Raw genomic sequence first — 24,848 nt, forward strand, 5'->3', positions numbered from 1 at the left:
GAAATTAAAAACACCTCACAGCCACGAAATTAAAAACACCTCACCACCACGTCATTTAAAAACACCTCACCACCACCATGTCATTTAAAAACACCTCACCACCACGTCATTTAAAAACACCTCACCACCACGTCATTTAAAAACACCTCACCACCACGTCATTTAAAAACACCTCACCACCACATCATTTAAAAACACCTCACCACCACGTCATTTAAAAACACCTCACCACCACCATGTCATTTAAAAACACCTCACCACCACGTCATTTAAAAACACCTCACAGCCACGTCATTTAAAACACCTCACCACCACGTCATTTAAAAACACCTCACCACCACCATGTCATTTAAAAACACCTCACCACCACGTCATTTAAAAACACCTCACCACCACGTCATTTAAAAACACCTCACCACCACGTCATTTAAAAACACCTCACAGCCACGTCATTTAAAACACCTCACCACCACGTCATTTAAAAACACCTCACCACCACGTCATTTAAAAACACCTCACCACCACGTCATTTAAAAACACCTCACCACCACGTCATTTAAAAACACCTCACAGCCACGTCATTTAAAACACCTCACCACCACGTCATTTAAAAACACCTCACCACCACGTCATTTAAAAACACCTCACCACCACGTCATTTAAAAACACCTCACCACCACGTCATTTAAAAACACCTCACAGCCACGTCATTTAAAACACCTCACCACCACGTCATTTAAAAACACCTCACCACCACGTCATTTAAAAACACCTCACCACCACGTCATTTAAAAACACCTCACCACCGCGTCATTTAAAAACACCTCACAGCCACGTCATTTAAAACACCTCACCACCACGTCATTTAAAAACACCTCACCACCACGTCATTTAAAAACACCTCACCACCACGTCATTTAAAAACACCTCACCACCACCATGTCATTTAAAAACACCTCACCACCACGTCATTTAAAAACACCTCACCACCACGTCATTTAAAAACACCTCACCACCACGTCATTTAAAAACACCTTACCACCACCATGTCATTTAAAAACACCTCACCACCACGTCATTTGAAAACACCTCACCACCACGTCATTTAAAAACACCTCACCACCACGTCATTTAAAAACACCTCACCACCACGTCATTTAAAAACACCTCACCACCACGTCATTTAAAAACACCTCACCACCACGTCATTTAAAAACACCTTACCACCACCATGTCATTTAAAAACACCTCACCACCACGTCATTTAAAAACACCTCACCACCACGTCATTTAAAAACACCTCACCACCACGTCATTTAAAACACTTCACCACCACGTCATTTAAAACACCTCACCACCACGTCATTTAAAAACACCTCACAGCCACGTCATTTAAAAGACCTCACCACCACGTCATTTAAAACACCTCACCACCACGTCATTTAAAACACCTCACCACCACGTCATTTTAAAACACCTCACAGCCACGTCATTTAAAACACCTCACCACCACGTCATTTAAAACACCTCACCACCACGTCATTTAAAACACCTCACCACCACGTCATTTAAAACACCTCACCACCACGTCATTTAAAACACCTCACCACCACGTCATTTAAAAACACCTCACAGCCACGTCATTTAAAACACCTCACCACCACGTCATTTAAAAACACCTCACAGCCACGTCATTTAAAACACCTCACCACCACGTCATTTAAAAACACCTCACAGCCACGTAATAAAAACACCTCACCATCACGTGATTTAAAAACTCGTCACCATCACGTGATTTAAAAACACCTCACCACCACATAATTCAAAATACCTCACCACCACATAATTCAAAATACCTCACCATCACGTGATTCAAAACCACCACCACGTTATTAAAAACACTTCACAACCACAGAAACAAAAGTTTGAGGGAGTCGTTAAGTGAGAACACAGACACTGCCCAGATGTGTCGATATATAGATAAATGACTGTACCCGAGGTGCCGTTTTGTCATGGTTTGAACCAATCATAATTCAAAAATTATTTTGTACAATTGTATTTGTAATATACGTGATATCACATTTTATAAACAATTGAAGTTGAAAAAAAATAATTGCCGAAAAAATGCCAAAAACAAAAAAAAACAAATTGGATATTTTTTCAAAGACAATACCCTTAGGACATACCGACGGAAGAGATATGTGCATTCCAGAAGTTTGGTACGATTTCACAAAGGTTTGAGGGAGTAGTTCAGTGATGGCAAGACAAGACAACACAACACAACACAGGACAACACAAGACAAGACAAGACAGACACTGCACAGATATATACATACACAAGCTGTTTCCTTTTAACCAGATTGTTATTCCAAATGGAAGAGAGGTCACTCAATGTGTGAAGAATGAATGCAGGTATATTTACAATCGTACACCTCAGGAGAAATCATTGTCAACAAGTGCAACAGCTCAGAACATGGAATGAATATACTTAATGTGTATGCTGTGTATATACCCAGTGGTGGCAGGACAGCTTAGAGGTGTGCACACTCGTGTTTAAGCTGCGTATCCTGGGTTTGAAAGTCGACCCAGATATAAACTGTTACTCTGGTATTCCGTATGCAGGGCAGTGTGGTGACCTCTCCTGGATTAGTTTTAGCCTTTAAATGTTTCTCTACCTGTCGTGAGCCGCTCTGAAGCTCTGTCAAGAGTCTGTGTCGCCATTATTATATTGTGTGTATATATATATATATATAACAATGGATGAAATGAACAGGATATTGATCAAGGTAGGCTAACCGCCCATGGTAAGCAAGGAGAACATGACGTTTCGGGTGTTAACCCTTCATCGGAACAAAAGATCCACCCGAAAGTCAGCCATTTTGCTTGCTGATTCCATCTTCTTGCTTCCCACGTCGGTTAACATACCTCGTTTTCAACGTCCTGGTGATTTCATCCATCGAAAGTGGTAAAGGAGTACTTGCCGATGTGGAAACTCAGACTTCAACAAATTCTACAAAGCTTTCTTTGACCCATTTTCATCTCATGCAATCCAAACCCGATCCATTTTCATCACCTTATAAACCCACAACACCGTATTATATGATACGCTCAGCCAAGTGTAAACATTGCAACACAGTTTCTCACACTTTCTGAAAACCTTTCAAATACATACCTGCAGAAAGGAAACGGAGAGTCACCTTCACGATACCAGCTTCATGGTCCTCACCTGATGATGCAGGTTTACGGAATTATTACTCACCCCAACATGTAATCAGGCTACTTTGTTCCATTTCAAATTCCTGCCATGTTTGCTTTCAAATTCGTATGCGCTACTGAAGACACAAGTCAGGAAGAAACATTTTATAAAAATTAAAAAAACATTCAGGGGTAAAAATTGTATGGACAATATCATTGTCATGCTCATCAAACCATTGGGTGACCACACGTGCTCAGTGGATGGGGGCATTGTCATCCTGGAAGACATCCCTTTTGGCAAATAATAAATTCTGCAGCATGGGGTGAAAATGAACCCTCAGTACCATTAATCAGCGATTGGCATTTACCTTACCTTTAAAGGGAATGATGCACCCATACCATGCCAGGAAAATGTGCCCACAACATAGTCACCTCTGAGGATGGAAGAAAGGCTCAGTGTGCATTTCCTTTCCGTACAATATGTCTCCTGAGCTGCCAATTTTTAGTTATTTACATAAATACATACCGTATATAGTGCCTTCAGAAAGTATTCACACCCCTTGACATTTTCACATTTTGTTGTTACAGCCTGAATTTAAAATTGATTAAATTGAGATATCCTTTTATCAATGATCTGCACGTGCTACCCCATAATGTCAATGTGGAACTTCTTTTGAGAATTTTTTACAAATCCATTAAAAATGAAAAGCTGAAATGTCTTGAGTCAATAAGTATTCAACCCCTTTGCTACGACACTTCAAATTGAGCTCAGGTACATCCAATTTCTTCTGATCATCCTTGAGATGTCTCTACAATGTGAATCGAGTCAACCTGTGGCCAATTCAATTGATTGGGCATGATTTAAAAAGAAACACACCTTTCTAGATAAGGTCCCACAGTTGACAGTGCACGTGAGAGCAGAAACTCTACCATGAAGTCCAAGGAACTGTCCGTAAAACTCCGAGATATAATTGTAAGGAGGCTTAGATCTGGGGAAGGGTATAACACCATTTTAGAGTGTTTAAAGTTCCCAAGCGCGCAGTGAGCTACATCATTAGGAAATGGGAAGAATATGGAACTACCCAGACTATTCCTAGAGCTGGTCGTCCAACCAAACTGAGCAAACGGGCAAGAAGGACCTTGGTCAGGGAGGCGACCAAGAACCCATGACCACTCTGACAGTTCCTTGGCTGACATGGGAGAACCTGCTGGAAGGACATCAGTGTCTGCAGCGCTTCACAAATGTAGGCTTAATGGGAGGCCAGACGGAGGCCACTTCTGAGGAAAAGGCACATGACAATACGCACGGAGTTCACAAAAAGACACATGAAAGACTGAGAGCATGAGGCAAAGATTATGTGGACAAATGAGACGAAAAGTGAACTCTTTGGCCTGAATGCAAAGCGCAACGTCTGGCGGAAACCGAGCACATGTCATCACACATCTAACAGCATCCCTACCATGAAGCATGGTGGTGGCAGCATCATACTATGGGGATGCTTCTCAGTGTCAGGGACTGGGAGACGTGTAAGGATTTTTTCTTGTATACAAGATCGAGGCTCGTGTAAGAGCTAACATTGATCACAAAAGACAAACTGACACATAAAATATATGATAAAGGGAGCGGGAGACAAGATGGGGAGAGAGAGGGAAGCACAAAAGTACAACATTTGAGAGCAGGGACATCGGGGGATCTGTGGGAGGGAGAGGGCTTTGGGGGAGGAGGCATGGGAATGGGGGGGGGGGGGGAAGGAGGGGAGCGGTATAAAACACATGGACACGGCTAGGACTTCCAGGAAAGAAGTCGGTATTTCGTGGATCTGGAGTAAATTAACGGGGGTAGAAAAGATCAAGGTTTTGGATGGGGGAAGATAAGAGATGGTGGTGAACAGCTGTGTTAAAGACCTGGAGGGAGGAGTGGGATTGAGGAGAGTGAGGGAGTTTGTTCCAGAGGCGGGAGAAAAGAGGAATGAAAGAGTGAAGGTGAATAGAGAGTCTTGATTTTGGCAGTTTCTCCACAAGAGGGTTGCAGGCAGATCTTGTCGATAGAAGACAGAAAGACCACCAACCTGCCTGCGGCAGAAGAGTGAAAGGCCATCGGAATCAGCTTCATCACAGGAGATACCAATGATCCAGAAAGCTTTGGTTTCTACAGCGTGAAGCCGAGCTAGGTGTGAGGCAGGAGCACCGGCCCATAGGGGAGAACAGTATTCCATTGAGCTGTGGATGAAAGCCTTGTATGTGGTGAGGAGCTCAGGTGTGCCAAGGAAGGTCTTCACACGATGGAGGATGCCTAGTCAGCGACTGGCTTTGGAGGCCAGCTTGGAAATGTGGTTTTCCCAGGAAACATCATGGCAGATAGTGAGACCCAAGAGCTTGAGTGACAGAACTTCTTAGAGAGGATTGTTGAGAAAGTAGATGGGAGGGTTATCCAGTCGGTCTTTTCGGAGAGACATCGTAAGAGTGTGAGATTTGTCAGGATTTAAAGACATGTTCCACTTGTTTGACCATCTGTGATTTTGTCCAGGTCTGCAGAAAGTGAGGAGGCTGCGGACTGCCGATCTGAGGGATGAGGTATGGAGCGGCAGAGAGTGGAGTCATCAGCAAAAAGATAGAGAGGATTTTCCAGATTCATTTATGAAGACCAGAAAAAGCACAGGACCCAGAACACTGCCTTGTGGAACTACAGCCTGAACAGGAAGGGGAGAGAAGAGAAAACCATCCAGGGCCACACGTTGACTGCGACTAGAGAGGAAGTCCACAAGTCATGCGTAAAGATTTCCATGGATACCATATGAGGAGAGTTTGGTGAGCAGAGCTGGGTGCCAGACCATATCGAAGGCACGTGATATGTCAAGGGAGACAGCTTTGATTTCCTGTTTGGCATTAAGGACCTCCATCCATTGTTGAGACAGAAGAAGCAGCATGTCCAGAGTAGAATGACCTGGTCTGAATCAAAATTGATGATCCGAGATCAAGTCATTGGAGAAGAGGAAGAATTTGATGTCAGAAGCGATAATTGATTCCATGACCTTGCTGATTATTTGGAGAAGGCTGATTGGTCTGGAGTTGCAAGAATCTGTTTTTGCACCTTTTTTGTGTAAAGCGCGAATGTTGGCTGATTTACAAGCAGATGGGAGATGACCTTGAGCAAAAGAGGGGGTGAAGAGAATAGAGAGAGCACCAGGATTTGGAGGAAGGAGACAGGTTTGAGAGTTCATTCTTGAGTGTGGAGAGATAGTGCTTCCTGGCAGACACACACGTGTTCCTTGCTTTGTGAAAGGAACTGAGATTACCTTCAGTTGGATTTGCCTTCCATGAGGTGAAGGCAAGTTGTTTCAGGGCAACTGCCTCACCACAAGCTTCAGTGTACCATGGACGGGAGGAAGGGTATGACAACTGAAGATGAGTTGGGATAAATCTGTGCATGAGAGAGAGTGCAGTTTACTTTGTAAGAATTCCCAGGAAGAGTTGATGTCAGAGGCAGTAGAGATGGGAGACCAGTCCAGATGTTTGATGGCTGCTTGAAGACCGTGCCAGTCAGTCTGAGTGAAATGCCATCTTGAAGGAGGAAAGTTTCTGTTAAGCAGATTACGTCTGGTTTTGTCAGAAGCAACCTGTATGGAGAGATGAATCAGGTTTGAGCGAAGGCCCCGGATGTTTTAGGTCCATACCGTTAAGGAGGAGCGAGGGGCAGTGCAAAACATGGTTAGAGTGAGATGAGGGGTGAGAGGGGGAGGTAGGGAGAGCTGTTGATAGTGTGTCAGAGTTTGCAGAAGAGTTCGGAGAAAGGGAAGGATGAGGAGGACAAAAGGTTTGATGGTGATGGGAAGAGGCACAGTGATGTGTTGTTTGAGGGGGGGGGGGGGCAGAGCAAAGCCGAAGGTTGGAGGAGGTGGATGTATGTGATGGAAGGGAGAGGAAGTGGGGAGGAGGCATCTTTGAGGAGGAGGGGGGAGGGTGGAGAATTGGAGAAAAATAGTAGGGGGGGAGATTAGAAGGGGTGGGGTGGGGGGGGGGAGTTTTGAAGGGGAGGGGTGGGGGTGGAGTTTTGAAGGGGAGGGGTGAGGGGAGAGTTTTGAAGGGGAAGGATGAGGGGCGAGTTTTGAAGGGGAGGAGTGAGGGGGGAGTTTATGAGGGGAGGAGCGAGGGGGAGTTTAGGAGGGGAGGGGTGAGGGGAAGAATTGAAAGGGAGGGGTGGGGGGGAGTTTTGGAGGGGAGGGGTGAGGGGGGAGTTTCAAAAGTGGATGATTAATGAAAAACGAACATTTATTACAAACTGGGTTTACTATTCTGATTTTCAAGTCAGAGATCCATTTGAAAACTATGGAGGAGGGGTGGATTGAAGGTGAGTTTCGAGAATACAGAAAGGAATGACTGTAAGAGATTGAATTTTATTTTGAAATGAAATGATTTGATGAGGAAATTGAAAAAAGCCTTTTAAATAGGAAGAAAAACAGCGTGTTGTAATAAACCACTGCATAAAACACCGCAGGGGAAAGTTTAAACATATTTAAACAAAACCGTGAAAAACAATCTGGGAAAAAGTCCCTGAAGTGAGGGTGTGGATCAGAGAAAGGAGAAAGGGTTAAATAAGATGGAGCAAACTAGAATTGGAAAGGCGAGCATTGGCTGGAGATGGAAGGAAGAGGTGGAAGAAAAGGAGATAAAGGGGGCAGGGTGAGACAACAAGCACGCACCAGCGAGGAGAGAAGGAAGTAATTTTTAAAAAAACAACATTTTTTGTATTTATGACGTTAGACAAAGGTTAGATGTTCGGGGAAGTTAGGGGGAGAAGAGAAAATCTAAGAAACGAGCAATACAGCGAAGGAAAGAACTTAAATTCACAAAACACTGATGGCGGAAGGGAAGCCTCAAGTTAGGTACCAGGCTGCGCACGCGGTGCGAACAGAAAACGAATAATTATACACAAGTTTGCACGAATTGCAAACCAACACGAAATAAAAACACACAGTAACACATACACAATAAAATAACGAGTGGAAATTTGACAAAGACACGAATGGGAAAATACTTAAACTTTGATGCCGTGCAGAGGTCGAAGTCGCTTCCTTGCTCGAAGGACCGGAAGCGGAAGTCAATATGCATGGAGCGGATAGACCTCGAGGGATCAGAAGTGGATAGAGGGAACAATGAATGGAGCCAAATACAGGCAAATCCTTTTGGAGAACCTGCTTCACAGTGCAAAAGACCTTACTTAGACTGCTGCGAAGATTTACATTCCAACAAGAAATGACCCCAAGCATACAACCAAAACAACACTGGAATGGCTTCAGAACAAGAACGTGAAAGTCCTTGAGTGGCCCAGCTGAAGCCCAGACTTGACTCCTATTGAGAATCTGTGGAAAGACTTGAACATTGCTGTTTATCGACGATCCCCATCCAACTTGATTTGCTGTCCTCTACTTTCTGTGGTTTAATGTGAAGCGTTTATTACCGGAGAGATATAGATTGACTTTAATGCAAGCAGAAATACAAGGATACTCAAAATCAATGAACAAATTCAGAACAAAGAAGTCAGCCAGCATATACACTACATGGCCAAAAGTATGTGGACACCCGAACATCACACCCGTATGTGCTCGTCGAATATCTCATTCCAAAATCATTGGCATTAATATGGAGTTGGTCCCCCCCCTTTGCTGCTGTAATAGCCTCCACTCTTCTGGGAAGGCTTTCCACTAGATGTTGGAACATTGCTGCGAGGATTTGCTTCCATTCAGCCACAAGAGCATTAGTGAGGTCAGGCACTGATTGTGGGCGATTAGGTCTGGCTTGCAGTCGGTGTTCCAATTTATCCCAAAGGTGTTTGATGGGGTTGAGGTCAGGGCTCTGTGCAGGCCAGTCAAGTTCTTCCACACCAATGTCAACAAACGTATTTCTGTATGGACTTCGCTTTGTTGCCGGAAGCATTGTCATGCTGAAATAGGAAAGGGCCTTCTCCAAACTGTTGCCACAAAGTTGGAAGCACACAATCGTCTAGAATGTCATTGTATGCTGTAGAGTTAAGATTTCCCTTCACTGGAACTAAGAGGCCAAGCCCCAACCATGAAAAACAGCCCTAGACCATTCCTCCTCCACCAAACTTTACAGTTGGCACTATGCATTTGGGCAGGTAGCGTTCTCCTGGCATCCGCCAAACCCAGATTCGTCCGTCAGACTGCCAGATGGTGAAGCGTGATTCATCACTCCAGAGAATGCGTTTCCACTGCTCCAAAGTTTAATGGCGGCGAGCTTTACACCACTCCAGCCAACACTTGGCATTGCGCGTGATGATCTTAGGCTTGTGTGCGGCTGCTCGGCCATGGAAACCCATTTCATGAAGCTCCCAACGAACAGTTGTTGTGCTGACGTTGCTACCAGAGGCAATTTGGAACTCGGTAGTGAGTGTTGCAACCGAGGACAGACGATTTTTACACACTATGCGCTTCAGCACTCGGTGGTCCCGTTCTGTGAGCATGCGTGGCCTACCACTTCGCGGCTGAGCTGTTGTTGCTCCTAGACGTTTCCACTTTACAATAACAGCACTTATAGTTGACCGGGGCGGCTCAAGCAGGGCAGAAATTTGACCAACTGAATGGTTGGAAAGGTGGCATCCTACGATGGTGCCACGTTGAAAGTCACTGAGCTTTTCAGTACGGCCCATTCTACTGCCAATGTTTGTCTATGGAGATTGCATGGCTGTGTGCTTGATTATATATACCTGTCAGCAATAGGTGTGGCTGAAACAGCCAAATCCACAAATTAAAGGGGGTGTCCGCATACTTTTGGCCATGTAGTGTGTCTCTTCCGTTCCTTTTTTAAAAGCTCTTTGAATACATTCCTCCACCGAGAAGCGGCACACCAGGGAGTGTAGGGTTTGGAGGGTGGAAAGAGGCTGTGACGCCTTGAGATAAGGTGTGTATTGCAGAAATGTCTGATCTGCCTTGTGTCGAGGCAGTGTGCCATGAGTAGAGACAAGATATATGGGGACAGGGAGGCTTTGAAGTGAGTGTAACAGTGTAAACTATGCATGCTTATTTGCTTTTTTAGTCCAAGATGAAAAGGAATTGTCTCAGCTTATGTCCTTGCTTCGTCTGATGTTTTCATATGACTGGCGCTTTATATTTAATTATTAAACTGTAACTGCTGACGTAAATAGGTTTTTTATTCAAGTTACATAAATAATATAGGTGTGCTCAATATATGTGCTTAATACTGATATGTCTAAATGAATATAAGAGTATATACATTATTATGACATTCACTTTAAAAAAGCAACAACTGCTTATTTTTATAAACAAGCAAGTGGTGAATGGGGTGCAGGGGAAGCGAGGGCTCATCCATGCAGCCTGTCGGCCTCCATCAAAATGTTGGCATCCCCAAAATGACCCTTCACGATGGCCCCACGTACAGCCAAGTCTGATATAATCAATGGGTTTCATTATTTTAATTAAATTTAACCACGACACCGAGCTTGAGCAAATCTGCAAGGAAGAATGGGAAAAATTCCCAAATCCAGATGTGCAAAGCTAAAAAGACATACCCAAGAAGACTCGAAGCTGGCAAAGGCGTTTTTATGAAGTATTGACTCAGGGGGATGATGTAAATTAGAGATATTTGTGTATTAAATTTTAAATACATTTCTAAAATTTTCTAAAAACATGTTTTCACTTTGTCATTATGTGGTATTTTGTGTAGATCGGTCACAATTTTTTTTTAAATTTAATCCATTTTTAATTCAGGCTGTAACATGAAAAAAGTGAAAAAGTGAAGGGGTGTAAAAAGTTTCTGAAGGCACTGCATGTACAGTCACGTGAAAAAGTAAGTACACCCCATGTAAAGTTTTGACTTTTTCAACATATTTCAACATACAGCTATTTGATCTTCATTTCAACAATATTGATAGATAAAGGTGATATAATATAACAAACATCATGAAACATTTACATTTTGTAGTCCATTGTATAATTTGTGAAAGTGGACGGCAAAGTTACAAGGGGGCATAGAAGATCTAACGAGGGAAGTGGAGCAGCTGACGGTGGGACAAAAGGAAATAGTGAAGCAGGTGGAAAAGAACACTGCGGTACTAGGAGGGTTGAAAGCGACACAAAAAGAAATAAAAAATGAATTAATAGCGATGAAGAGGGAACTTGTGATAGTGTGATAGTCCACTTTTCGCACTTGTGATAGTGTTGAAAAACCACTTTTCGCACTTGTGTTAGTGTTGAAAAACCACTTTTCGCACTTGTGTTGGTGCAGGAAACCACTTTTGCACTTGTATTAGTGTGGAAAAAACACTTTTCGCACTTGTGTTATTGTTGAAAAACCACTTTTCGCACTTGTGTTAGTGTTGAAAAACCACTTTTCGCACTTGTGTTGGTGCAGGAAACCACTTTTGCACTTGATGACCACGATGACCAAGATGACCACGAAACCAAGATGACCACGTGGAAGGAATGTATGGAGACAAAAGGTCTGAAGGTGAATATCGGAAAGACGAAGGTGATGGCAAGTGGTAAAGCATGTGGTGAGGTGGAAAGAACTGGGAAGTGGCCCTGTGCTGTGTGTAGGAAGGGTGTCGGAGTGAACTCCATTCAATGTACAATGTGCGCTGAGTGGGTTCATCAAAAATGTAGTGGTCTGAGAGGGTCATTAACCAGTGTGGCAGCTACATTCAAATGTAAGGTGTGCACAGAGGGAGCTGCAGATGGAGGAAATGTTGAGTTGGATCTTGGAGATGGCGTGAAACTGGAAGGTGTGAAAACATTTTGCTACCTCGGAGACATGCTGAATGGAGAAGGTGGATCAGACTCGGCAACGGTTGCTCGAGTGAGATGTGCATGGAAGAAGTTTCGGGAACTGGGTGGCGTGCTGATGATGAGGGGAGTGTCGTTGAAGCTGAAGGGAAAGGTGTATGCTGCATGTGTGAGAAGTGTTATGATTTATGGGAGCGAGACATGGGTAATAAACGTAGAGCAGCAACGAAGGTTGGAAAGGGTGGAAATGCGAATGGTTCGGTGGATGTGTGGAGTATCGTTGAGAGAGAGGAAGACAAATGATGAATTGCGAAAGATGATGGGAATAGAGCCTGTGATTGATGCTGTGAAGAGGAACAGGTTGAGATGGTTTGGTCATGTGTTGAGGAAGGATGAAAGTGACTGGTTGAGAAGAGTGATGGAAATGAATGTAGAAGGAAGCAGAGGACGGGGAAGACCGAAAAAGACTTGGCTAAAGATGGTGGAAGAAGAAATGCGGGCAAGGGGGTTAACAAGGAGAGATGCAGAAAATAGGGCAAAATGGAGAAGATTGTCATGGGGACCGCAAGGCTAACCCCCGCTCTAGCAGGGAAAATGGCCTTTAAAATGCATGTTGTTGTTGTTGTAGTCCATTGTATAATTTAAATAAACATAAATGCAAATTTTGCATGTGGAATAAGTAAGTACACTCTTGGCTCTAATAGTTGGTATTGCCCCCTTTGGCAGAAACAACCTCAAGTAGGCGTTTCTTATAACTGTCTACCAGTCTCTGACATCGACTGGGAGAAATTTTTGCCCACTCCTCCATGCAGAATTCTTTCAGCTGTGCGATGTTTGAGGGGTTTCTTGCATGCATAGCTCGTTTCAAATCCCCCCACAACATCTCGATGGGATTTAGATCCGGGCTTTGACTTGGCCATTCCAGAACCCTCGATTTCTTTCTTTTCAGCCATTCCTTGGTGGATTTGCTGGTATGTTTAGGGTCATTGTCATGTTGCAAGGTCCACCTTCGGTTGAGCTTCAACTCTCCGACAGATGGCCTCACATTACCCTCAAGCACCCTCTGGTACAATGAAGAATTCATAGTGGATTCTATGATGGTGAGCTGCCCAGGCCCTGATGCAGCAAAGCTGCCCCAAACCATAATATTTCCACCACCATGCTTTACAGTTGGTATCAGGTTCTTGTGGTCAAATGCTGTCTTTGGTTTTCGCCAAACATGTCTTCTGGTACTGTGGCCAAATAGCTCTACCTTTGACTCATCTGTCCAGAGCACATTGTTCCAGAAGTGCTGGTCTTTGCCGAGGTGTTCATTGGCAAACTTTAGTCTTGCCCTGATGTTCTTTCTGGACAGCAAAGGTTTCCTCCTGGCACACCTCCCATGTAGATCAAATTTGTGCAGCCTCTTTCTAATGGTAGACTCGTGCACTTTGACATCAACAGTGGCAAGAGCTACCTGTAGGTCCCGTGATAACATTCTGGGGTTATTAGAGTCTTCTTTCAGCATCTTGCGGTCTGCTCTCGGGCTGAACTTGCTGGGGCGGCCTGGCCTGAACAAGTTGGCAGTTGTTTGGAATCTTCTCCACTTGTAGATGATCTTCCGGACAGTCGAAAGATTGATTTCAAATTGTTTGGAGATCTTTTTAAATCCCTTCCCAGACTTGTAGGCATCTATAACCTTCGTTCTGAAGGCCTCAGAGAGCTCTTTTGATCTAGGCATGGTGACGCCGCACACTTCAACAACAAAGAGCAAACCAAACTAAATGTCTGAGGTTTAAATAAGACAGGTTCCTCCAAGATCCTCTCCAAGCTGGTGCACCCGATTCTAATTTTAGGTATTTGAAGTAGTAATAAATGTAGGGGTGTACTTACTTTTTCCACATGCGAAATTTGCATTTATCTTTATTTAAATCATACAATGGACTACAAAATGTAAATGTTTCATGATATTTGTTATATTATATCACCTTTATCTATCAATATTGTTGAAATGAAGATCAAATAGCTGTATGTTGAAATATGTTGAAAAAGTCAAAACTTTACATGGGGTGTACTTACTTTTTCACGTGACTGTATGTGTATAAACAGTCATGGCCAAAAATAATGGAACCCTTGCACTTTTTTCAAATAACTCACAATTTTCGCTGAAAATAAGTTGAAATTGACAAAAGTATTTGGTCTCCACAATTCTTTATTTCACTGTTAATATTACAGAACCTTTGTTTTTGATTGAGAACTTAATTTATCCTTTTAAATCAGAAAATATAATGATATTTTGAAATATAAAGAAAATATAAAGAAATGTCATTGACAAAATTATTGATACCTTCGACAAAATATTTGGTATCACTGCCTTTGGACTAAATAACTGCAGCCAAGCGCTTCCTATAGCCATGAATGAGCTTCTTACACCTCTCTACTGGCAGTCTACCACTCTTCTTGTGCAAACTGCTCCAGTTCTCCCATATTTGAACGGTGCCTTCTCCCAACTGCTGTTTTCAGATCTCCCCACAGGTGTTCAATGGGATTTAGATCTGGACTCATTGCTGGACACTTCAGAACAGTCCAGTGTTTTGTCTTGAACCATTCCTGGGTGCTTTTTGTGGTGTGCTTGGGGGTCATTGTCCTGCTGCAAGACCCATGACCTTTGACGGAGACCCAGCTTTATGACACTGGGTTGAACATTGTGCTCCAAAATGCCTTGGTAATCCCCTGATTTAATGATGCCACGCACACATTCAAGGTACCCAGTGCCAGAGGCAGCACAGAAACCCAAAAACATCACTAAACCTCCTCCATGTTTGACTGTAGGGAAGGTGTTCTTTTCTTTGAAGGCTTCATTTTGTTTTCTGTAAACATAGAGATGATGTGCTTTACCAAAAAAGCTCTAATTTGGTCTCATCTGTCCACAGAACATTCTCCCAGAAGGATTTTGGCTTGTTCAGGTGTATTTTGGAAAAACTCCAGTCGGGCTTTCTTATGTCTCTGTCTCAGCAGTGGGGTCCTTCTGGGTCTCCTACCATAGAACCCCCTTTCATTGAGTTCGTGACGGATGGTGTGAGTTGAAACTGTCGTACCTTGTGTCTGAAGGTCAGCTTGAATCTGTTTGGCAGTTGATCGAGGTACTTTCTCCACCATTCAAACAATCCTTCGCTGCAATCTTTGATCAAGTTTTTTCAAGTTTTCTCTTGTGGCCACGTCCATGGAGGTTGGCTACAGTGCCATAGGCCTTAAACTTCCTGATTACATTGTGTACGGTGGACACAGGAACATCAAGGTATCTGGAGATGGATTTTTAGCCTTGAGATTGTCCATACTTGGCTACAATCTTGTGTCTGACCTCTTCAGACAATTCTCTGGTTTTGTTTCTTTTCTCCATGCTCATTGCGGTACACACAGTGACACAAAACAGCAGAATGACCCCTTTTCTCTATTCAAACTGGTTGAATTAGTGATTTTTATATTGCAGGTACCTGCAACTCACCACAGGTGAGTTCAATTCCAGAGTAAAGTAGAATCACCTGCTTTAAATCTAATTATTTTTAACAACTTCTAAAAGGTACCAATAATATTGTCTGGGCCATTTTAGGATTTCTGTGTGGAATAAGCTATGATTTAATAATTTTTTTCAGCTTTTTACCTCAGCCACCAAAGGTGGATGGAGGTTATGTTTTCACCCCTGTCTGTCTCCGTTTGTCTGTCTGTCCGTTTGTGAACAAAAGATCTCAAAAAGTTGTGGACGGATTCGGACGAAATTGGGCAGAGATGTAGCGTATGTGACACCGACGGAATGATTATATTTTGGTGAAGATCCGGATTCGGATCCGGCTACTGGAATTCTTAAAGTGGTTCTTCATCATTGGGAGATAGGGCCAAAAACATACATAGCAGGATATCTAAAAAAGTTGTGGATAGATTTACACGAAACTTGTTGGCCAGGTTGTGTGTGTGACAATGAAGAATCGATTCAATTTTGGTGAAGATCCAGATCCGGAGCCAGCTAGTATAATTTTTTAAGTGATTCTTCACCTTTGAGTGATATGGCCAACCAATAGTCAGGTTCACTATGTAATTTCGTTGGAATTTTTGGGGGATTTGGAAAACTATATATTTTTGGAAACTATATTGTATAGTCAGTCAGAAAACCAATGTTGCTATTTGCACAGACTCCTGTATGGCGGCCATCTTGGATTTTCAAAATTGCCGCCGTACAACTAATTTTTCTCAATATCTCAGCTTCTAAATAACATAGAGCTTTGATTCTAACGGCTAAACATACATTTTCAAGGGCCCCGAATCCAATGGTAACAAGTTCGATAAGCTAGACATGACCATAGAGCTCCTATGTGGCGGCCATCTTGGATTTTTCAAACTGGCTGCCGTAAAACTGATGTTTCTCAATATCTCAGCTTCTAAATAACATAGAGCTTTGATTCTAACGGCTAAACATACATTTTCAAGGGCCCCGAATCCAATGGTAACAAGTTCGATAAGCTAGACATGACCATAGAGCTCCTATGTGGCGGCCATCTTGGATTTTTCAAACTGGCCGCCGTAAACTTGATGTTTCTCAATATCTCAGCTTCTAAATAACATAGAGCTTTGATTCTAACGGCTAAACATACATTTTCAAGGGCCCCGAATCCAATGGTAACAAGTTCGATAAGCTAGACATGACCATAGAGCTCCTATGTGGCGGCCATCTTGGATTTTTCAAACTGGCTGCCGTAAAACTGATGTTTCTCAATATCTCAGCTTCTAAACAACATAAAGCTTTGATTCTAACGGCTAAACATACATTTTCAAGGGCCCCGAATCCAATGGTAACAAGTTCGATAAGCTAGACATGACCATAGAGCTCCTATGTGGCGGCCATCTTGGATTTTTCAAACTGGCCGCCGTAAAACTGATGTAACTCACCTTCTAAAGAGCACAGAGCTTTGATTCATCATTGAGTAAAGTCATCATCATCCTCATCATCGCTTTCGTTCATCACATCTTGAGAGTCCTCATCATTTTGGCACTGGATGTCACACTGACAAAGGTCTGTACAAGCCAAGTTGTTTTTTCTGCAGGAACATCTAGATGAAGAACAGTCTGTTTTGCACTGACATCTAACCATTTGAATGATGGCCTTGGGGGCTGGAGGCTCCTCAGTTGTGGTTGGTTTCACTTGTCCATCCGTGTCTTTGTAAAAGCCGTTTTGCAGGGGATTCAGCTGAGGATCCTGTTGAGCAATGCTTGCCTGACCCCACACTCTGGCTTGGATATGGACTCTAAGGATGTGCTGCTTGAGAGCTCCAAGAGTAGGAGGAAGCCTGTCACTTTCTGCCATGTGTTTGCAAAAGAGATACCATCGTAGTTCGGGGATGCTGTCGATGTGGATGCCATTTGGAGAGTAAGCAGCGCATACAAAGTTAGCTAGTGTGGACAACATGTCCTCCGTCACTTCAGTTGCATCTGAAAGCATTCGCACGGTGTCTATGACATCTTCACTTGCTTTGAGGTAGACATGCAGCCAGGTTGCTTTGCCTATTCGAGAGAACCTCCCAGTGTTGTCTGCCCCTGTGAAAGCATGAAAGGCTGGCAACGCCTTTGCTCTTTCGACCCCTAGAGCTGTCCACAGTGGCTCTATTTGAAGTATTCCAGAGGCCATGGAAATGGATGTATTCCTCAGCAGTAGGTCATAGTTTGCTATGACTAGTACCAGGACATCTGTGTCGGGAGAGAAGAACACCAACTGCGCATCATGTGGGTTTCGCTGGGATGCCAGCACGGCCTGGTGGATCAACAGGGTGTCAGCTTCTTCATGGTTGTTGTCCTCGAAGAGCAGGTCACTGTTGCTCCTAGTACGCCCTGAAGCAGACGTGATGATCAACTTGGATGAGTGACTGTTGTATTCTAGAGTTTTCGCTGCCAGATAGTCAGTCAGATCAGCCTTTTAGTAAGGGAAACATATGAAAATCTGTTAACTAAATTGTTACCAAAAACTTTCTTCACCAATATGTTTGTAAAGGTGTGTAATAACATGTGTTAAAATGTTGAAGGTCAACTCCCGTGGGAAACCCAGAAAAAAAGCTGTTGAATTCGGGTACCGAAAAATTATTTTCGAGAATTTTTATTTTTTTTAATCGGCCCTTAAGTAACTTATGAGGGGTCAAATAAGGGTTTTTCATGATTCTGAGTTGATTGTTAACATTTATATTTCACCACAGACACTCCTTTGTGGAAAAATAATTTCTAAATATATCTCATTTTCTACTTTGCAGGACATGGAGTCTAGCAATATGGATGAAGACGTTACTCCACCTGTGCTCAATTGCTTCATCTGTGCACGCTCGGATACACCAGCTGAAAGGCTCATACAGGCAACTCCAAAGGGATACTCAACTTTATTGAAACAAGCAGAAACTGTCGAAAATGTTACTGTTGTGGAACATATGAAGGAGGCTCAAAAGGAAGGAAAACTGAGGTACCACCAGAAGTGTAAAAATGATCTGTACAACAACTTTGTTGCAACCACCAAGAAGTCAGCTCAAGCATCAAAGGCAGAGAAAGAGTCATCAAAGTTGAAGAGAAGACGCACTACTTGTGAGTTCAGTTCATCAACTGGCTGCAGTTCTAGAAGATCACAGTCAGTTGACCTCCTGTATAAGGATGTATGCATTCTTTGCAACCAACCAGCCCAGCTCTACAAAAATAATCCAGCACAAGCCAGAAAGAAATACAGAGTGCCAGATAATTTGACTGCAGATACACTGAAGGCAAGCTTGCTGAAGACAGCACGGAGTCGCGGGGATGACTGGGGCACTGAAGTCACTGGACGCCTGGAAGGGATCAACGACTTGGTAGCAGAAGAAGCACTGTACCATTTGCGATGCAAACTTATGTTTGCGAGAGGTGACAGTTTGTCCAAGACTGATGAGGAAGGAAAAAGGAAGAGAGGACAGAGGAGTATTGATGAGGAGCGAGAGGCAGTTTTTATTGAATTCTGCGAATGGTTAGACTCAGAATTAGAGCATGGGGTAGTGAACATGGACCAAGTCCATGAAAAGCTGCAGGAGTTTGATCAGTCACCAGAGAAGAGCCTTTCTTATTCAAAGCATTGGCTAAAGATAAAACTTCTAGAGAAATACGAAGACACCTTGTATTTCACAACACAGGAAAGAAGGGCAGATGTACTCTGTCTCAAAGATGGCACCGACAATATTCTGCGAGCGCATCATGCTAATCTTGACCATGGAGATGAGAAGACTCAGATCATAAAGACGGCACTCAAGTTCATATCCAATGATATTGCCTTGATTGATTTAGGTCCAAAGTCATACCCCACCACACACAGTATGACTGACATCGATAGTCAGCTGACACTTGTTCCTGCAAGCCTTCAGATGTTCTTGAGACCGATTGTCAAGACAGACGAAAGAGTTGCCGTTTGGGGGCAGAATTTTCTTAAAGCCTGTCGACCTCGGTCTGGAGTATTGCCACACCAAATGGGGCTTGCCATACAACTTGATCATAGATTTGGGTCAAAATGGATGCTCAACAAGTTCCACCGGCTGGGATACACTGAGTCTTACACGGAGACACAAAACTACAAATACTGCTTCCTTAATAGTAGGAGTGGAGATGATGTTCCAGATACTTCTGGCACTCTTGACACCATTGTGGAGGAAACCGATGAACAGATCAATGATGAGGTTGCGGTTGATGCTGCGCTTGAGGATCAATCAGTGATGACAGCCAAAGTGCCAGCCAGTGAAAGTGAATTGTCAAGTAATGATCAGGTGGTCTTTATGGAGGTTGGGGAAACAAACAATGCAGTCACTCAGTTTGTTGGAGACAATATAGATTTAAACATTGTCTCTATTCACGGAAACACTCCCTTTCACTCAATGGGTTGGATCGAAGTCACCTCTCCGGCACCACCTTTGCCAGATCCACAGACAACAGCAGCTTTCCCCCGGGTGAAGTTGAAGGCACTCGACAAAGCTAAGATCCTGAGAGGAACTGAAGTAAAGATTATTCCATTTACGAACAGGAAACAGATAGGAACGAACGCGATCATGTTTCTCCCCCTCGCTGAGCTTTCCTCCTCCCTGGCTCATGATCAGCCACTCCTCACTCCAGGTGACACACTCTGGGCAGCGGGGTGGGTGATCAAAGCCAACGATCCTGAGTTCCCACACTCCAACTGGAATGGCTGGATGAAGAGAATCCATGCTAATGATGCAAAGCAGAGCACACAGATCGAGTTCCTCCCAGTTATTGAAGGAGACCCTAATGACCTCAACACCATCTTCACCACTCTGAAAGAGTGCATACGGCACGCTGGGGTCGCTATAGTGACCTTTGATCTTCCGATTTGGCTGAAGGCTGTGAATATAATAAAGCAGGCAAATCTACCCGTCATTCCAAGGTTGGGTGGTTTTCACCTGCTGAAGTCTTATCTTGGATCAATGGGTAACATCATGGAAGATTCTGGACTACTAGATGTGATCCAGTTGATCTATCCTGGAAGTACGACAGCCAAACTTCTGTCCTACCTGCAGACCCGGGACTGGATCCTTCTACAGAGCATGTCTCTGAACCCCAGTGACTATGGATGGACAATAGGTGTGCATGGGTATGAGCCAGTTCCAACACTGGACCCCACGGCTCCTGAGGAGCTATTGCAGTTCACGAGCTGTAATTGTCATGGAGATTGCAGCAACCGGCGATGCAGCTGCAAGAAGAATGGGGTCACGTGCATCTCGGCCTGTGGAGTCTGTAATGGCATTACATGCAGAAACTGCAGTCATGATGTTGTTGAGTCTGAAGAAGACATAGACAATGACTGTTGAAACTTCTGACATTGTGAATGAGAAATAACTCTTGAGTATTATATATGTATGTGAAATAAAAGCTACTTTGTGTGTAAATGTAAAAGTGAAAATATAAATGTTAACAATCAACTCAGAATCATGAAAAACCCTTATTTGACCCCTCATAAGTTACTTAAGGGCCGATTAAAAAAAATAAAAATTCTCGAAAATAATTTTTCGGTACCCGAATTCAACAGCTTTTTTTCTGGGTTTCCCACGGGAGTTGAACTTCAACATTTTAACACATGTTATTACACACCTTTACAAACATATTGATGAAGAAATTTTTTGGTAACAATTTAGTTAACAGATTTGTGAAATATCTCATAAAATGCCCTTACTATTTGTTTTGTCATGAGAAAGGAATCTGCTCATTGGGATGTGTTTGATGTTGGTGTCATCTCTGACTTGATACTGTACTGCATCCTTTCCTTGCCTTCTTTTAGCCCTGGTAGCACTCTTCAGAGAATCGTTTTTGTACGTGTCAAAGACCAGTATGATCTCATCACAATCTTTTGTTAGAGACATGAGTCTGTCATTGAAGCATTCACCCAGATCGTTGACTTTCACTACAGTGGCTGGTTTCTTTGTCAGCTTATGCACAAGTACCATCCCATCCACCAGTGCAATCTTCCGACTTGTAGGTTTACTAGATGTGGATGCCATAGTTCTTGTGTCCATTGGATCTTCTTGAAGAACACTTGCAGCTGGTGTCTGCTGCTGATCTTCGGGGTGAATTTCTGCTTTGCTAACTTGTCGAGGAGAGGAATTAACTTCGACTTGTCAGTGCATGGAAGAATTGTCCCATCTGGAGCGAACAGTGCTCTTGGTGTCACAGTGAACTCGTAATTTCCGATGGCATATTTCTGGTTGACGTCTCTGTTTGACTTGGCAAGGACCATGAGCCTTCCGTACAGTTCCTTAGTCTCCTTCAGATCCACAGTCCTGTCTCTGAGTTTCACTGTGGTTCTCTTGTTCCCAGACGTGAACATCTTGTTGTTCTCCTTCTTGACTGGTGCCCAGAGGCTAACATCTCCATTGATACGCTCCGACACGTAGTCTTCATACAACTTCTGACCAGTGACATCAATGTTCAAGATCTGTGGTACAAAACACTCGCAGTAGAATAGTATTTCTCATTACAGTCAACACAGTCAGGTTCAGCATGTCCAGATTTTAGATTTCGTTGGATTGTTTTTGGGATTTAGAAAAATCAAAGCTCCGTCTTATTTAGAAGATGAGATCCTGAGAAACATCAATTTTACGGCGGCCAGTTTGAAAAATCCAAGATGGCCGCCACATAGGAGCTCTATGGTCATGTCTGGCTTATCGAACTTGTTACCATTGGATTCGGGGCCCTTGAAAATGTATGTTTAGCCGTTAGAATCAAAGCTTTATGTTGTTTAGAAGCTGAGATATTGAGAAACATCAATTTTACGGCGGCCAGTTTGAAAAATCCAAGATGGCCGCCACATAGGAGCTCTATGGTCATGTCTAGCTTATCGAACTTGTTACCATTGGATTCGGGGCCCTTGAAAATGTATGTTTAGCCGTTAGAATCAAAGCTCTATGTTATTTAGAAGCTGAGATATTGAGAAAAATTAGTTCTACGGCGGCAATTTTGAAAATCCAAGATGGCCGCCATACAGGAGTCTGTGCAAATAGCAACATTGGTTTTCTGACTGACTATACAATATAGTTTCCAAAAATATATAGTTTTCCAAATCCCCCAAAAAATCCAACGAAACTTTAAATCTGGACATACTGAACCTGACTACAAGCGGAGGTTTGCTCTCGACTGAGTGCCGTTCTAGTTACCCTCGCCAGAGGAGAGGGTAATAATAATAATAATAATTCATTTATTTTGTATAGCGCTTTTCCAGAAGCCCAAAAGCGCTTTGACAGAGTGGAAAACATAATGCATAACAATCCATGAAAACAACAATTGCAAAAAGACAAGAATCAATAGGGAAATATTTAAAGCAAAAGGAGGGAGAAGGAGAAGAGATAGTCAGGGGTTAAATGCTGTGGGTTGAATGTTGAATGCAGTGTTCAACAGGTGGGTCTTTAGTGATGTTTTGAATGTGGTGAGTGAGGAGGAGTCTCTGATGGTGTGAGGTAGTGAGTTCCAGAGGGTGGGAGCAGCGATGGAGAAGGCCCTGTCCCCCCAGGATCTGAATTTGGTCCGGGTGGAGGGGGTCAGGAGGTTGGTACCAGCAGAGCGGAGGTTGCGGGTGGAAGTGTGTCTGGAGAGGAGGTCAGCCAGGTAGGATGGGGCCAGGTTATGGAGGGCTTTGTATGTCAAGAGGAGGATTTTGTACTGGATTCTCTGGGGGATGGGGAGCCAGTGAAGCTTGTAAAGGACGGGGGTGATGTGGTCACGGGTCCGGGAATGGGTGAGTAGACGGGCAGCGGAGTTCTGAATGTATTGGAGTTTATTGGTGATTTTTGAGGGTGAACCATAGAGGAGGCTATTGCAGTAGTCCAGACGGGAGGTGATGAAGGCGTGGATGAGGGTTTCTGCAGCCGTGGAGGAGAGGGATGAGCGGAGACGGGCAATGTTTTTCAGGTGAAAGAAGGCTGACTTTGTGATCTGTTTAGTGTATTTGTCGAAGGAAAGGGTTTGGTCAAAGATGACGCCAAGATTCCGGATGTGAGGGGAGGTGGATACTGGGATACCGTCGATGTTGAGGGCAAAGTTATGGGTGGATTTTGTGAGCGTTTTTGGGCCTTGCATTTGAGTCCGTTTGTTTGTTTGTCTGTTTGTTACTTGGCAAAAAATAATAATAATAACAATTTGCAAGTCTGTTGATCACTCCGGTTTGTGTGTTTGTTTGTGTGTTTGTGTGTGTTTGTTTGTTTGTCTGTCCGCTCACTTATACTTGCCGACAGGACACAATTTTAAACCGATCTTCACGAAACTTCACCAAATGGTAGAGTTCGTGGTCCGACGAAATCCTATATATTTTTGAGGTAAAAAGGTCAAATGGTCAACATAGGCCAAAGGTCAACCACTTTTTATCAAATTTCTAAAATCCTCCATTTTCATCTGATTCACTTGAAATTTGAATGGGATTTACATATCAGCAAACTGAATTTAACCACCAACTGTTTTTGAGATCACCATCGGCCAAAAGAGCAACATAGGCAGGCCAAAGGTCAACAACAATTTCAAATTTCTAAAATCCTCAATTTTCATCCGATGCACTTGAAATTTGAATGGGATTTACATATCAGTTAACTGAATTCAACCAACAACTATTTTTGAGATCGGCATTGGCCAAAGGGTCAACATAGGCCAAGGGTCAACAACAATTTCAAATTTCTAAAATCCTCAATTTTCATCCGATGCACTTGAAATTTGAATGGGATTTACATATCAGTTAACTGAATTCAACCAACAACTATTTTTGAGATTAGCACAGGCCAAAAGTTCAACATAGGGCAAAAGTCAACCACTTTTTTCAAATTTCTAAAAGCCTCAATTTTCATCCGATTAACTTGAAATTTGAATTGGATTTTTATATCAGCTAACTGAATTCAACCACCAATTATTTGTGAGGTCAAAAAATGCTCTACTGAGTGCCATTCTGCTTTGTTCTCTTTTGCCAAGTGTCGCTCTATGAGTGATTTTTTATTTGTCTGTCTGTCTGTCTGTCTGTCTGTTTGTCCGCACAGAATAAATATGATTTTCTCTGCAACCGTTGGCCGATTGACAGGAAATTTTCACCATAGGTGCAACTCCACCTGTATAATTTTTTTAATGATAATTATGACGTCATCGGTCACGTAGTTCGGCCGCCATCTGGGAAAAACCGAAAAACCTTGCACCTCTATAGCTCCGAAAGCGCAGAATAGAAAAAAATTGAGACATGGCTCATTGTAAAGAATCCTCCATGGGGAATAAAATGTTAATGATGATGTTATAGGTGCCTCCATTATGACGTCATAATTCGACAAGTACAAAACTTCATCCGATCAAGATAAAATTTATTGAGTATAATCTCGGAATAAATTAGTGGAGAAAAAA

The 24,848-nt window shown here is 43.1% G+C and overlaps 1 protein-coding gene across 1 annotated transcript in view; it reads left to right on the forward strand.

Moving 5' to 3' along the window:
• LOC137422552 (SCAN domain-containing protein 3-like) overlaps positions 1-24,848 on the forward strand; it is a 110,149-nt gene that overhangs the window by 77,052 nt on the left and 8,249 nt on the right. The gene's annotated exons all lie outside the window — the stretch shown is intronic.

The sequence above is a fragment of the Myxine glutinosa genome, chromosome 2 (assembly GCF_964187855.1).
Source record: "Myxine glutinosa chromosome 2, kmMyxGlut1.1, whole genome shotgun sequence".
NCBI lineage: Eukaryota > Metazoa > Chordata > Myxini > Myxiniformes > Myxinidae > Myxine > Myxine glutinosa.